The sequence below is a fragment of the Anomaloglossus baeobatrachus genome, chromosome 3, assembly GCF_048569485.1.
Source record: "Anomaloglossus baeobatrachus isolate aAnoBae1 chromosome 3, aAnoBae1.hap1, whole genome shotgun sequence".
NCBI lineage: Eukaryota > Metazoa > Chordata > Amphibia > Anura > Aromobatidae > Anomaloglossus > Anomaloglossus baeobatrachus.
Window position 1 is genome coordinate 567,347,732 of NC_134355.1, and position 16,470 is coordinate 567,364,201.

At 49.4% G+C, this 16,470-nt stretch overlaps 1 protein-coding gene across 2 annotated transcripts in view; it reads left to right on the forward strand.

Annotated features, from left to right (window-relative positions):
- The window catches only part of LOC142295562 (beta-galactoside alpha-2,6-sialyltransferase 1-like), a 161,632-nt gene that overhangs the window by 22,692 nt on the left and 122,470 nt on the right, over window positions 1–16,470 (forward strand). The gene's annotated exons all lie outside the window — the stretch shown is intronic.

Here is a 16,470-nt window from a genome sequence, read left to right on the forward strand (position 1 = left end):
AGAATAATTACATCACCAGGAAGAAGGGGGGTGGGTTATTTTTGGAATTACCCACATATCCCATACATCAGAATATCCAATTGATTGCAGTATTGCGTTCTAAAAATCTTTATGTAAAGGGGCTTTATATAAGATTCAAAGGAACCCCAAAAAGTGCATTTAATACTAAATCTAGCGATGCATATAACTTATGTTGACACCAATTTACAAACTGACACAGTAAGTAATATAGACAGGTAGTAGCTGTGTCAGAAAAAGGCTAATAGTGCACATAAGGAAATAACTGGACAAATATATATAACATCATCCAGGAAGAGCCATACCATTATATGTGATAGAGAAACCTTTTCTATACATTAATCAATATTAATCCCCAATCCAATATTGAATGGTGTGACAGTTGTAACTGTAACGCCCATATACAAGGGGAAACTTCCACAACCATATAGGTTGCCTGGTGTGGCACTATACCTGGAGGATAGAGTGGTCAATAGGTGTTGTCCGCGTCCTTCCCTTTGACGGCCGTTTCGGCGAGAAGCCTTCGTCAGGGGGCGTGGACAAGTGGGGGAAACATGTGGATTAAAAAGGCAGCGTCAGCCAATCATCTTCCGCTACCATAGTGGTGACGCAGGCTGTCACCAGGGCAGCATAGGACGCTCGCCGTCAGCCGAGCCGCTTCCTGCCCGACAGTTCCGGTCACATGACCGCCACGTGTGCGCATCACGTGGCCGCCATGCAAGCAGACGTCACTACAGGATTCCGGCGCGGCAGCACGGCAACGCCCACCGCTCCCAGGACGCCTGCGCACAACCACATAACCGCATCCCATGGAATGTAAGATTGCCACAATTATAGGATAAAGGATGTCATAAGAGGGACAAAGTGCTATTATGCCTGCATATGGCCAATATATATACATGCCATAGACATGTAAATATTCCATATATAAAGTCAAGACTGCCCAAAGCTGATAGTAGACGTGACGTACAGGGAAGCATGATACATTATGTATATAGACAGCAGATGCACGAAATGATAATATATCAAAGGAATTAATACCCTGCATACAACTAAGGAGCGCCAGTACTATCATATAAAAAGCTTCAAAAGCATGATATAATCACATTCCTCATATACATACAAATATCAATATAATTACTCAATATGAATGTAAATGTCATGACATCATAATAGTATAGAGATAATATAAAAGTACATAGCTCAATGCCATATCCATAAAGTAAATGGAATTATAATGTAATAGAGGGGGAAGAATGCAGATGTGCCAAAAAAACAGCAAATCTACATATATTCCCATATGATAGTAATACGTCACATATATGGAATTATAATGTCATAGAGGGGACAGAATGCAGATGTGCCAAAAAAACAACACATCTACATGCATTCCCATATAATAGTAATACGTCACATATATCATAAGAATACCTAATATTAACAATGGACCTAGCATACAGAACAGCATGGTACTCTCTAGCTATAGACAATGCTGTCATACATGAATACAATCTCCAATGCTCCTAGGCATAATGCAGTCCCGACTCTTCTTGTAAGTATAGAACTTCATGATGATACAAGGAATTGTGCATAAATTCCATCCATAATGGCATATCCGAAAGATGAGAGGAAGACGCCTAAGATAAATAAATTAGAATTAATAACATATAATTAAAACCACACAAGGACCCCCCGTCATATATATATCAAAAAAGGGGACCACGGTTTTCACAAAAAGGAGGCATAAGAGATATTTTCGTTCAGTCCCAGAGGGTGAAGGGTTTTCAATTCCCAAATCCATCTTGTCTCCATCCTAGCTAATCGTTGGCTAATCTTTCCCCCACGGATGTTAGAGTCAAGGTGGTCAATACCCCTAACCCGTAACAATGTAGGGTCAGATTGATGGTGTTGTTTAAAGTGTCGTGGGATAGTTTTTAATGATAGAATATCGGAGCAGTTTACTGCTGCAGCAATCCCATTCACATGCTCTCGAATACGCACTTTAAACTGCCTAGTTGTCAGGCCAACGTATATTTTGGGGCAGGGACAGGTGGCATAGTAGATGACCGCTGACGTTGTACAGGTAATAAATTTTTTGATGGAAAAGATGTGTGTCCCCATTGAGTCTGTGAACGTGTCTGTCCTGTCCACATTCGGACAGGCAACACAACGACCACATGGTACACAGCCGACGCGAGGAACCACCGGGCCAAATGGAGTCGGCTGAATGTTCTCATCGTAGTGACTCACTACAAGATGATCACGGAGATTTTTGGATCTCCGGATACTTAACATTGGTCTCTCAGGGATCATCTGAGCCAATATGGGATCGGCCTGCAGAACTGGCCAGAATTTCTGCAGGCAGGATCTCATGGCTGAAAATTGGCCGTGGTAGTCAGTAACGAATCTCAGGGTCTCCTGTGGTTGAGATCTCATGGGGGCGTACAACAGGGAGTGACGGGAGGAATGTCGCGCCCTGTTGTAAGCTCTCTTCACACATCGTTTGCTATAACCTCTCGCATAGAATCTATGCTTGAGGTCCAAAGCTCGTTCTTCAAAATCCAGATCGGTGGAGCAGATCCTGCGGAGACGCAGGAACTGGCCCACCGGAATGGACCGGATCATATGACCAGGATGTGAGGAGGACGCATGCAATAACATGTTCCCTGCAGTCTTCTTACGAAATATATCCGTTTGGATGGTATTATGAGGATCCCTTTTGACGATAACGTCAAGGAAGTCGACGGACTGAGCATGGTGGATATAGGTGATATGAATATTAATCTCGTTACAGTTCAGGCTCCTCATGAATTCATGGAGTTCAGTCTCCGTACACTGCCAGATCAAGAAGATGTCGTCGATGTACCGTGTCCAAAAGGGGACACGGTCCATCGACGGCAGCTGATCCGACAGGAAGAGGTCCCTCTCCCACAGCCCCAGGAACAGGTTGGCATAGGAGGGGGCAAAAGAAGCCCCCATCGCTGTTCCTTGGAGCTGCAGGTAGAAGGACCCCTTGAAGACAAAGAAATTATGAGTTAAGGTAAACTCCAATAATTCCATGATAAGGGCCACCATGTCTGATGATAAATTCGACATCTCTAGAAAAAATCGGGTGGCCCGAAGTCCGTCGCAATGTTTTATGCTGGTGTAGAGGGATTCGACATCCCCCGTCACCAGCACAGAGTCATCACCAATGGTCAGTCCGTCAACTTTCCTGAGGAAATCGCCGGTATCCTTAATAAAGGATGGTAGACCCTCCACAAGCGGCTGGAGTTTAGTGTCTATCCAACGATTTACGTGTTCCAGGAAATTCCCTCTACCCGAAACAATCGGTCTTCCAGGAGGGGGACTTACACCCTTGTGAATTTTAGGCAGGAGGTACAGTGTGGGAATTGTCGGCTCAGACACCTGGAGGGCCGAAGCCAGGTCTTGGGTGATAACGTTACTGGCTAGTGCGGTTTTAAGGATCCCCTGAAGAAGGGACGTAAAGGCAGAAAGCGGGTTAAAGGTCAGCTTTTTATAGCAGACCCTATCCCGCAACTGCCTAAAAGCCTCCCTCTCATAAAGATCCTTTGGCCACACCACCACGTTACCACCCTTGTCCGCAGGCTTCAATACCACTCCAGGTAACGTCCGCAACTCCCGCAATCTAGTACGTTCCTGCCAAGAGAGATTGTCATGAGAGATGCCAGCTGGTATATTGTCAAACTCCTTGGAAACCAGTTGTACAAATAAATCCACGTTAGGACATGATGAAAGAGGGGGGAACTTCCTGGACCGTGGACGTATAGAAGGAGGAATCTTACCTCCTTCCGTGGTAATGTGCTCCATGGCCAATTCCTCAAGATCACGCAGGGCTACTTGTTCCTCCTCTGTAGGGAAAAGTTTTTTTAGATTAGTATCAAAAAAATACCTTTTAAAAATTAGGGAACGAGCAAATAAATGCAGGTCCTTAGTGGCCAAAAAGCGATCAAATCTGGCTGTTGGTGAAAAGGAAAGACCCTTTTCCAAGAGGGAGATATCAGAGGGAGAAAGGACATAAGAACTAAGATTGATCACCTTATTAGAGTACTTGTATCCCGGTGCTCTGTAGTTATTTGTTTTTGCAGCAGGTGTCCTATTCTCTCTCGATCTCCCAATCAGTAAGCCAGAACGGGTGGTAATACTAGACTGAACAGAAGTTACGTCCGACTGATCGCTAATTGTGGACACAGAAGAAAAAGAGGCGGAACGAGCTGCCCTAGGCGATCCAGAGGGGGCCTGTCTCCAGAAGTAGACCGTCTTTTGGGAAAAATCACGCACATCGCGGGCCCACTTTTTGGCTTGTGTATCATGGATTTTTTTGACACAATTATCAAGATTTTTTTCAAGTCTTGAATCAAAGACAGACAATTGGTCCAAAGGACATGTTTCTTTAAATTTGGATTGTGCTTCATCCAATAAACTATCTATGTTGGAAATACTCTTAGTATTGGACTCAACCAACAATTCCATGAAGGTTGAGGAACACATATCACATGCCTCCTCCCATCTCTTGATGAAAGATTGGTCGTCAATGAAGAAAGTGGGGATAACACGGACCCTTAACCCTCGGGGTATGAACTTCTTAGAAATATATCTCTGTAAAAATTGGCGGTTCCACCATAGTTTAGATCTTTTTAATTGTAGTTGTTGGATTATAGAAAATGCCTCTTCCAGATTGTGGTCACTTGAAACTGTCGTACCGCATTCCAAATCACCGTACACCTGATTGGCCTGGTCCAGCCAACATTTTTCCTTTGCCTTATAATCCATGGCTGGAATACAAATATCTGTGCAAAACACAGTGCAATTAATATACAAGAGTAACCACAGCCACACCATGATTTACCAGACATATATATAAATGGTAACCATCATAATATGTATAGGTTCTGGATGGGGACTGAGGATAAGTCGTAATTGATAGCAACCGAGGAGAAATACACGACCAACATCCAAAGTGCAAAAGTGAGATCTTTATTAGAATAGGGGTAGGTGCGGGGCGGCACAGTACAAGTGAGGGCGCGGACAATAAAATACTGACCATAATATATAGACAATTAGTCAAATGAATGATATGTCCATATTAAAGATCATATAACCTTGATCATTATGCATATGATAGACCAAATGATAACTTGTATTATATAAATAAAGAAATACAAGTGTCAACAAGAATAATTACATCACCAGGAAGAAGGGGGGTGGGTTATTTTTGGAATTACCCACATATCCCATACATCAGAATATCCAATTGATTGCAGTATTGCGTTCTAAAAATCTTTATGTAAAGGGGCTTTATATAAGATTCAAAGGAACCCCAAAAAGTGCATTTAATACTAAATCTAGCGATGCATATAACTTATGTTGACACCAATTTACAAACTGACACAGTAAGTAATATAGACAGGTAGTAGCTGTGTCAGAAAAAGGCTAATAGTGCACATAAGGAAATAACTGGACAAATATATATAACATCATCCAGGAAGAGCCATACCATTATATGTGATAGAGAAACCTTTTCTATACATTAATCAATATTAATCCCCAATCCAATATTGAATGGTGTGACAGTTGTAACTGTAACGCCCATATACAAGGGGAAACTTCCACAACCATATAGGTTGCCTGGTGTGGCACTATACCTGGAGGATAGAGTGGTCAATAGGTGTTGTCCGCGTCCTTACCAGTAGAAGTGCGCCTTGCAGTCCCCGCCGGCGGCGTCTGGCCGAAAAATTTCAAAATCCGCCATCTTGGGCGCGAAGATTTTCCCGCTCAAGCGTCTCCTGCAAGCAGAGGAGGCGCGAAAAGCAAAGCCCCGCCCCCTGAGGAGGGAGTGCTAAGAGAGTACCAAGGGGGGCGGAAACAAGATGTCTGTGCCCGACGGAGTCGTCGGAGGAGCGGCGGTCGCAGCCGCAGCGGCGCCCGCAGATGGAAATGGGTCAGCCCTTGCTCCAGCCGCAAGAGCGGGAGAGGCCGCGGGCCCAGCGGTCGCCCAGGTGATGCCGTTCTCCTTGCCCTATGTGCCTGGTGCTACCTGGCTGCCGCAGTATGATGGGAAGCCTGATGCTTTGCAGGTGTTCCGGAAAAAGCTCAGCCCAGTCCTCGAATTATACCCCCTGACGGACAGGCAACGGGCGGCGGTAGTGCTAGGGCAGCTCACCGGTGAAGCTGAGCAGGAGACGGAGACCTGGACCGACGGGGACTGGGCCTCAGTGGCTACTATTTTTGAGAAACTCCAGATTGCTTTTGAGACCCACATGGAAGCGGAGCTGCGGATGCAGTTTTATCAATGCCGGCAGCGACCTACAGATAACATAAGGGATTATGCCTTGCGCCTGCAAACAGTCCTCCGCACGCTGAAGCGGGTGGACACTATTAATGATGTGGACAGCAATAAGATGCTAGTTGAGCAATTCCTGCAGGGGCTGGGGTCCCCAGAAGACTGTAAGCAGCTACGGCTGTGGGCCCTAGAACCCCCCAATGTGGACTTTGCAGTACTAAAGGAGCGGGCCATCAAGGCTCTGCAAGCTCCAGCCCCGGACGTCCCTGGGGTGGCCCCATGGCCGGCTGAAACGGCTCCCGTCTCGGTAGCCCCTCCTCTCTCGCCTTCCTCGGCCCCTGCAACGCCCGGTGAGATGATGGAGGAGCTGGCTGCCCAGGTCCGCCGTATGGATGGAGACCTCGCCAAGATCCTCGCCGCACTCCAACCTCCGACAAGACCCAAGCCCCCGGGAAGGATCCAGCTCGCCGACAGTCTGGAGGACGTCCCTTGGATGCAGAGGAGAAGGGCCAATGACTCACGGTATGGACCTCCTATTCGTTACAGGTGCAGCAAGCCTGGCAACTATTCCCGGCGATGTCCGTTAAACGGGCAACCCCTGGGGCCAAGGGCCAATCCTCATGAGTAGAACCCAGTGGCCCCTCTGACTGGCGAGACTGGTATGTTGGAGCTCGCCCCATCATCCCTCTGGCAGTGGACAACATCCCGATCATGGCCCTCCTGGACACTGGATCACAGGTAACCACTATGCCATATACATTGTATCAGTGGTATTGGGGGACTGATGAACTTGCACCCCCTGATGATAGCCTGACCCTTGTTGCGGCCAATGGACTTCCCCTGACCCAAGTGGGGTACAAACAAGTGACCATGACCGTAGGACGGGCCGAACTGCAACACCAAGGGATGATTGTGGTAATGAATGAACCCAGTGACAATAACCCAAAGGTAGTTCTAGGGACTAACGTGATGGAGCATTGCATGAGTGAGGTGCTGAGCCTGTTGCAGCAGTTGGCCGCCACAGCAGGAGGAGGCCGACAGAGGGCTGTGCAGCGTGAGATCCGGGCCTTACTGTACCAGCAGCAAGTGAGTTCGACGGGTGGAGAGATCGGAGGAGTGAGAGTGATGGATGCGGCCCCCTTGGTAGTGCCACCCAGAAGTGAGATGATGATTTGATGCAGGGCAGCAGTAGGTCCACAGGGACGCGACTACCTGGCGATGGTGGAGCCCACGCCCTCTGAGCATTGGCCCACAGTAATGGCAGCTAGAGGGGTGGTAGACGTCAAAAAAGGGAGAGTGCCTGTGAGGGTGTTGAATTGTGGGGAGGAAGAAGTCAGGCTTCCCCGTTACACTACCCTTGCTAAGCAGCTTACCCTAGATCCTCACACCATCCAGGAAGCCATTCCCCCGGCCTCAGCGCCCCCTGCCAATGGCCATACACCCCGAGCAGTTAGAGGAGTGGTGCCGAGAGCTGCATGTAGGCACTGACGTCACCCCCACACATCATAGGGAAGGGGTATACAGGGTGGTACAGGAGTATGAGCAGGTTTTCAGCAAACACTCACTAGATTTTGGGAGGATTAAAGGGGTTCAACACCACATCCCTACCGGCATGCATCCACCCATTAAAGAAAGGTATAGACCCTTCCCGCCAGCACACTACCAATGCGCCAAAGACATGTTGAGGAACATGAAGGAGGCAGGGGTCATTTGGGATAGTTGTAGTCCCTGGGCAGCCCCACTGGTGCTGGTAAAGATGAAGGATGGCACCATGAGAATGTGTGTGGATTACCGGAAGATTAACCAGATAACGCATAAGGATGCCTATCCTCTGCCCCGTATTGAAGAGTCGCTAGCCGCTCTGAGAACTGCTAACTTCTTCTCTACCCTTGACCTCACTAGTGGGTACTGGCAGGTGGCAGTTGCGCCAGAGGACCGCGAGAAGACCGCCTTCGCTACACCCATGGGACTCTGTGAGTTCAACAGCATGCCGTTCAGGCTGTGCAACGCCCCCAGAACCTCCCAACGGCTCATGGAGTGTTGCCTGGGACATCTGAATTTTGAAACTGTCTTGTAGTACCTGGATGATGTGATTGTATACTCCCAGACGTATGAGGCCCACCTGGAGCACCTGACTGAAGTGTTCGCGTCCCTTGCCAAGTATGGGATGAAACTGAAGCCCTCAAAGTGCCACCTACTGAAGCCCAGGGTGCAGTACCTCGGACACGTGGTGGGCGCGGAAGGCGTCGCCCCAGATCCCGAAAAGATCACTGCCATTCAGGACTGGCCAAGGCCGACCACGGTGAGAGAGGTGAGACAGTTCCTGGGCCTGGTGGGCTACTATCGCCGCTTCATTAAGGGATACACGAAGATGGCTGCCCCTATGCAAGACCTCCTCGTGGGACAGACCAAAGGCGGCAGAACCTCAGGATCCCCGTTGGTGTGGGACAAGAAGCATGAAGAATCTTTCCGCCAGCTGAAGACGGCCCTGACTGGGGAAGAAATCCTGACGTACCCCGACTACAGCCTCCCATTCGTCCTCTACACCGATGCCAGTAATGTGGGCTTGGGAGCCGAACTGTCCCAGGTCCAGAACGGAAGAGAAAAGGTGATCGCCTACGCCAGCAGGAAACTCCGGCCCACAGAAAGGAACCCTGAGAACTACAGCTCCTTCAAGCTTGAGTTCCTAGCTCTGGTGTTGGTGTGGGCCATTACCGAGTGGTTCCGCCATTACCTCGCAGCAGCAAAGTTCACCGCCTATACGGACAATAATCCGTTAACCCATCTGGACACGGCCAAGCTGGGCGCGTTGGAGCAGCGGGGGTGGCCAGGCTGTCTAACTATGACTTCACTATCAAGTACCGAGCCGGCCGCAAGAACACCAACGCGGACGCGCTATCCCGGATGCCCCACCTGCCGGAAGGGGGGTCGGAAGACGATGACCTCGAAGAAATTGAGTTGCCCGCGTTCCACCGGCCACCAGTCGTGAAGTTGCATGTCAAGCAGCAACAGGTGAGCTTGGACCCGCTACCCAGTCAGGGATGGCAAGAAGCCCAAGATCAAGCGCCTGCCGTCCAATTGGTCGAGACCATAATTGAACAAGGCTCTGCTGGAATGGACCCTGCCACTCCTCCCGAGGCCCAAAGGATGTGGAAAGAACGAGCCCGGCTGCACCTGTGCCAGGGGAAACTGTATCGGGAACTGATCAACCCGAAGACTCATGAGAAGGTTCGCCAGCTGGTGGTTCCGCAGGCCAACGTGCCCACAGTTCTACAAGCTTACCATGACGGTGCCGGGCACTTTGGGTGGAAGAAGCTGGAGATGCTGTTAAGAGAGCGGTTCTATTGGAGTGGGATGCGGGAGTCTGTAGAGGCTTGGTGCCGAGAGTGTGGTCCCTGTGCATTGAGAAAAAGGGACGAAGCCAGCCAGAAGGCCCCTCTACGACCAATCATTACCCATCAACCGCTGGAGTTGGTCGCCCTGGACCACGTCAAGCTCACCCCAGCCGAAGTGGGTACACCTACGCCCTGACCATCGTAGATCACTATTCAAGATTCATGGTGGTTTTCCCAGTCAAAGATCTGACGTCCGTACCGCAGCCAGAGCATTCCAGGCCTACTTTTGACGACCGCACGGGTACCCGGAGAGGGTGCTTACCCATCAGGGCCCGGCTTTCGAAGCGGAGGTGTTTCAAGAGTTTTGCCAGTTATATGGCTGCAAGAAGATCCGGACCACGCCATACCACGCCCAGACTAATGGCATGTGTGAGAAGATGACCCATCTGGTCCTGGATCTCCTTAAGACGCTACAGTTAGAAGAGCAGAACCTGTGGCCAGAAAAGCTGCCTGACCTGGTAGACATGTACAATAACATTCCCAGTAGCTCTACCAAATGCACACCAGCGTATCTGATGAGAGCCCGACCGGGCTGGTTGCCGGTGGACCTGGAAATGGACTTGGAAGCTCCAGAGGCCCTTCCTTCGACTGCTGACTGGGACACCCGGCGGAGAGCGCAGTACCGACAGGTCCAGGAGTATGTGGAAAAGAACCTGTGTCGGAGCCTGGAGCAGCAAGAACAGTACTTCAACAGGCGGGCTCCAGCTGGTCCCTTTGAGCCTGGGGATGTAGTGCTAAAACGGAAAAGAAGAACCCATAAGCTTGATGACCAGTGGATGAAAACTCCGTATGTCATACAACCCACTGAATGGGAGAATGAGAAGGCCTACCAGATTAGTCGTGACCAGGGGAAGACTTCAGCCACGGTTTCCAGAGACCACCTGAAGAGGTGCCCACCTCCATTGAGGGTGGCAGCTGAAGTACCAGCCCCCAGACCAACCGGGGAGAAAGAAAAAGAGGTGATCCACACAGTGATGGGTGATTTCCCAGCGGACTGGCCTACGCAGAACGGCGTGGTGATTATTCCGGTGATAATGTTCCCACAACCCGTGGAGGAAAAGGAGACGGGTGTAACCGCCAGTGAACCAGTGCCCAGGGATGCACCTGTACCTAGCCCCCCTAGGTCTCCGCCTGCCCCACACGATATACGGGAAGAGGAACCGGTTGTCTCCTCTGTCACCTCACCTGTTACCACTGACATTGGGCCCCGAAGGTCCACACGCTTCAACCTAGGTAGGCCCCCGCTTAGGTACAGGGAAACTGACATTTAGGGCTGCAGTCCGTTGATTGTGTAAATATGTGAGTGAATGAAAGCTAATCAACCCAAAAATTAACCTGATTACCGTCTGAGAAAAGAACCGTCCCCGTTGGGACTGGAGTTGTCCCTGTTGTTCAGTTAACCCCCATACCCACATGAGAAACTACTCATGAACATGGCCGAGAACTCGCAGGCCACCCACGAACTCATGGGTTTGTAAATATGTTGTGGGATGGATACCGTTGCTGCCTCCGGAGAGGCTGATTTGGAGGATGGGCCTGGAGGAAAGTGATGGCCCAGGCCCGCCACTACCGTAACCGGTGGCGATCCTCCGGGGGTCAGGGGTCCCCCTTGGACGTGGGGTCCACTGAAGTGACAGTCGGGTGCGAGTTACCGTACCCGTTCCCGCTCGAGCAGCCTAAACCTGGACTGGGGTCAAGGGGTGCTGCCCACTTCTTAGGGGCAGCATCAGGGCTAGGTTGCTTGGGTGGGAGAGCGGAAGACATCCGTCCGTTGTTATTAAAAATGTTTATATGTGCAACGTTTAAGAGGCCCCCTGACGAAGGCTCTATCGCCGAAATGGCCGTCGGGTAGAACACGGACCCTCTGCTGATTACTGCCTTGGTTCCCCAGGTAATATGACATGTTAATTATCTATCCATCTATATGATGTTTGGGTGTCTGAGTTCCTTATTTCACTCCCATCCCCATTTAGCTTCAATGGTATATGTGGCATTTTCGTAGCGCTGATTTTTCAGTATGTACTTTAGCTGGGATTGAGAGGTACATGGTATACAATACCAGGACCCCCTCATATGATGCATAGTGATATAATTGTTTGCCTGGTGAACTGCTGACATTCGTATCCATATATATATATTGTAAATTATTTGCAATTTTATTCTATCATTGATGTGTTTCCAGTTTGTCAGTAACTTTTTGATACTTGGTTTGCGGTGCATCTGCATTGGTTGTTCATGTCCTCACTTGGTTTGTGCCGCCCCGCACCTACCCCTTTTGTCAATAAAGACTATCACTTTAGCATATTGGACTTTGGTCGTGTGTTTTCTTCTTGTTACTGTAATTATGACGACTTGTCCTGAGTCCCCATCCAGGTTTTACGAACACTATGATTTTTCCATATTTTACATCTGTATCTGGTAAATCATGGTGTGGTTGTGGCTCTCTTTGAACGTTTAAGAGGACCTGAAGAATGTTTATGTTTTAAATGTTTACCGTTTTACATGTTATTTATATTTTTGCAGTTGAAAAATAAAACCGGTGATGGACGGGCAGCCCGCGGATGGTCTGTATTTTACCAGGGTGGAATGTGGCGCCCTGGACTAGCCAGGTCGTCACAGGTAACACACACACACACCCCCGGACAGTTACATTAGTCAGACACAAAATCCTTGATGCCTCCCTCCAGGGGCTGATGTCCACACCAGGTGGGGTGGAGCCAGGCGGTTGGCCCACCCACTGAGGAGTTCACAGTCCTGGAGGCAAGAACAGTAGGCAGATTAGTTTTGGAGGTTGAAGGGAGAGGAATGTCTGCTGGTGCCTGGGTTGGAGCCCAGGCACTTACAGCAAGGTTGGCGGATTGTGGTGGCCGTCTGCAGGAGAGGCGAATCAACACGGAACCGTAGGACAGGGGTCGGGCGGTGGCCCGCCGGTACCGAACCGGGGAGCGAAGTGAAGCCAGCACGCACAGGCAGGGCCATCGGACCCCGACTAGGCTTGGAGACGCTGTTAACAGTCAAATCCGAGAGTGACCGGAGCCCTAAGGGTCCCCTAACTACCCAAGTCCCCTTAGAAGGCAACCGTCCACGCCGTGAGGGTATACAGCCACTGCCACAGGCTAGAGACCCAAGGGCCAGCGCCTGTGGGCAAACAGGGCTCCTCCGGTACCTATACACCGGGGAGCGGACTACCGTTGGGAAGCCATTGGAGTCAAAATTACACAAAGGTGCAGGGAAAGACAGCCGCCATCACCTGTCCGGGGAGAGACACTGCAGCCGGCTGCGGGACCCGTCCATCCAGCCGTTTGGTTTACTGGAGACTTTGTGCATCTGTTGCTGAGTGAGTACACCAGTGCCATCTGGCACCGCACCGTGCTGTCCCTGCAATCCTGCACCTCACCAACCCTGCCTCCCCGTCACACCACCGGGCCCCGGGACCACCAACCCCTACCCACGGAGGGGGAAAACAACATCCCAGCTGCTCCCTACCATCGCTCCCGGGATCCCCGTCACCAGCAGCGGTGGTGCCCATCTTCACCACAACCCGTGGGTGGCGTCACGGACTAAATCCCCAAACAAACCATCCCCTTTTCACTCATGGGCGAGGAGCGCCGCTCGAGTCCCCGGATCCGGCCCCACCGCTCGAGCCACCGAGCAGCAGCAGCGCTGGACCTGAGCGTTAGCGAGCGCAGCGCCCCGCCGCCCGCGACATATGGACAGTCTCACAAAATATTTGGACAGCTCCACTGGATGTATGGATAAATGGACAGACAGCCCAACTAGATGTATGGACAATCTCACTAGATGTTTGGACAGCCCAACTATATTTATGGACAGCCCAACTGAATGTATGGACCCATTAGAAGAATGGATAGCCTTACTTGATGTATTGACAGGCCAACTAAATGGATGGATAGACAGGCTAACTAGATGTAAGGAAAGTCCCACTAGATGTATGGACATCCTTACTAGATGTATTTCTACCAGGTCCTTTTGTAGATTACTGATGTTTGCAGCTTTTAATGTTGAGAGAGACAAACATGGAGTAAACATGTAATTATTTTTAGGAGCCAAGTGTATTAAATAGGATTAATCAGGTTTAACGTCTAAAGCCAATGATGACAGAGAGCAATGTCTCTTCTAAAATAATAGAGTTGTTAAAGAGAAAAATTGTCCTATACAATTTGAACACTTCATGACTGAAGTTAAACATTGACATGCAGTGAGTTTCCTCAAGTATAATATTATACCTGTAATCAAAACTGGTTTTGTCCTGGCCATTTGTACAACCAAGGCTATGTACACCTAGATTTTATGATGTTGTGACAATATATCTTAACACCAACCTATGAATTTCGTTGACTTTTAAGGCTTCTGTTAGGTTATTGGCATTATCAGTGATATAGAGTATACTACTATATACTCATGGGCAAAGTAATAGAAGCCATGTAGAAGGACCACAACTGCAGTGAGGTACATTAGCATTACTAAATCTAGTTTATGGAAAATGGAGCACAAATTGAGCTTGGCTCTTTGTGTAATACCCATCTACTTCAATAGAGAAGACTACACAAATGTGTGGTTACTTCTCCATTGACATTTTTTTTAGGATATAGCAGCAGAATGAGCAAATGTGCAAAGTCAGTTTTCCAGATAAGTGAAAGTCTCATATATGGCAGCTACCTCCATCAGCTACTTGTGTCAATCAGACACACTGTATGTTATGAATGCCCATCATCGGAGCACCCCTTTCGGACCAGCTTCACAATATATTTTCTCTCACATTAGTCACTGCTGGGGCTTAAAATTACATTTCTAACATACACACATTAGGGCTAATGTGCTTCATAAGTCAATTACATGATTAGTTTGTTTGGCAGAGAACTAAGAAAACTGACCGAGAGATCATACAGTACAGCATTAATAATCTCTAATATTTCTTACAGCGACTAGCATAAGCCTGCAGCTGTTCTAAACAACATAGATGAGCTATAGAATAGAAGACGACAGTATAGAGAAAGACATGGCTGACTAATATAACTCAGAGACAAAAATCATATTACTTCATATCATTAAAGTGGTTGTCCACTAGGTCATCAATGTCTGATCGGCTGGGTCCAACACCCTGCACCCCTGTCGATCAGCTGTTCCAGGTCCCAGCGGCAGCAGCAGGCAGCTGGAAATGCTCAGTTCCAGATAATGGTCATGGCCAGGTACTGCAGTCCGCCTACTTTTGATATGAATAAGAGGTTGATGTGCATTACCCAGCCAAGGCCGCTATCAGAAGACAGAGCAGCTCCGGAACTGAATATTTCCAGCTGCCTGTGTGCTGCCCCCGTGTCAGCAGCCGGGCTGCTCGGATACTGATCCGCGGTGGCACGAGGGGCGTCCAGACTCGGGGGTTATGCGGCCACTCAAATGAAGGGGGTATTTACAGGGGATTGTGTTTAGCATTCGTGACGCCACCCGTGGTGTGTGGTAACTGCCCGCTGCAGTTGGGAGTACCCAGGAGCGATGGAGTGGGGCAGCCAGGTGTTAGGACCCTCAACGGATAGGGGGGATTCCCCAGGACTTGAGGACTTGGTGATGATATTTGGGGAGTGCCGTTGGGGAGTGAAGGGGTCACTTGCGTACTCACTCAGTCCATAAAGGTGACACCAACGACTGGGTAAACCAAAGTTCTGGACACCGCTGCCGCTGAGGGCAGCTAGTTCGGGTCCCTTACCCAATGGGGCTGCCTGGTGATCCGTGACCTTCCTCCTGGCACTAAGTTCACTTGCTTGTTGGTCCCGGTAGTATAGAACTAGTCAGGTCCCGCTCCCCAGTGTGGCTAACTTTGGAAGATTGCACTCAGGGTTCACGCTTGGGATTTTCTGGACTGTTTTAGTGGAAAGTCCTATCACCCTCATTTCGCTAGTACCCCGATTCTGGAGAGGGAAGAGAGTGGATCTTGAAGGCTCCATTCTCGTCGGGTAAATTGTCAGGGTGCCTGAAGCTACTCCCTGACCTAGAGTCCATGTACCCAGTCGTGCCCAGGTCCCAGCCCGGTGATGGTACAAGGCCGCTGGCTGTCCTCCTCGACAGTTCCGTTCCCCTTGTCACGATCCCCTGTGACCGTGCGTCCAGCACCTACTAGGCCCAGACCACCGTCTGCTACCTAGTTGCTTCCAAGGAGCTCGACACTTCACTCTCCTTCTAACCTACTCCTGACACTCCTGACCTCTCTTTAACCAACCCTCCAAGTGGGCGACCCTATTCTACTCAGGCCATCCACTGGTGTGTCTGGTGGGTGTGGTGCAGAGTGTACCTAGGATTTTACTAGCTGTTGTCGGCAACACCATGTAGTTGGGGACCCATAACCAAGGAGGAGGTGGATATTGCACAGAAGGGCAGATTGCACAATACCCTGTGACGACCTGATAGTCCAGGGCGTCACATTCCCCCTTGGTTAAATGTAGCACGTCCGATCAGACATTGATAACCTATCCTAAGGATAGTCCATCAGTGTAAAAGTAGGGGGCAACCTCTTTAAATAGCACCAGAGATAGAGCAAATATCATAGCACTAAACATACTGCAAAAACAAGTGTAATAGCTATGGCGCAAATAGGCTAAGTGCCAGTAGAATAGTACCCTATTGGCACTGTCTGGTACTATTCTGGTTGCACCACAGATGTTAATTTTTTTTACCTTGTCTGGTGCTGTGCTATTTGCACTGTGTCTTGCTCTATGCTATTTGCACTATAATCAGAACTAT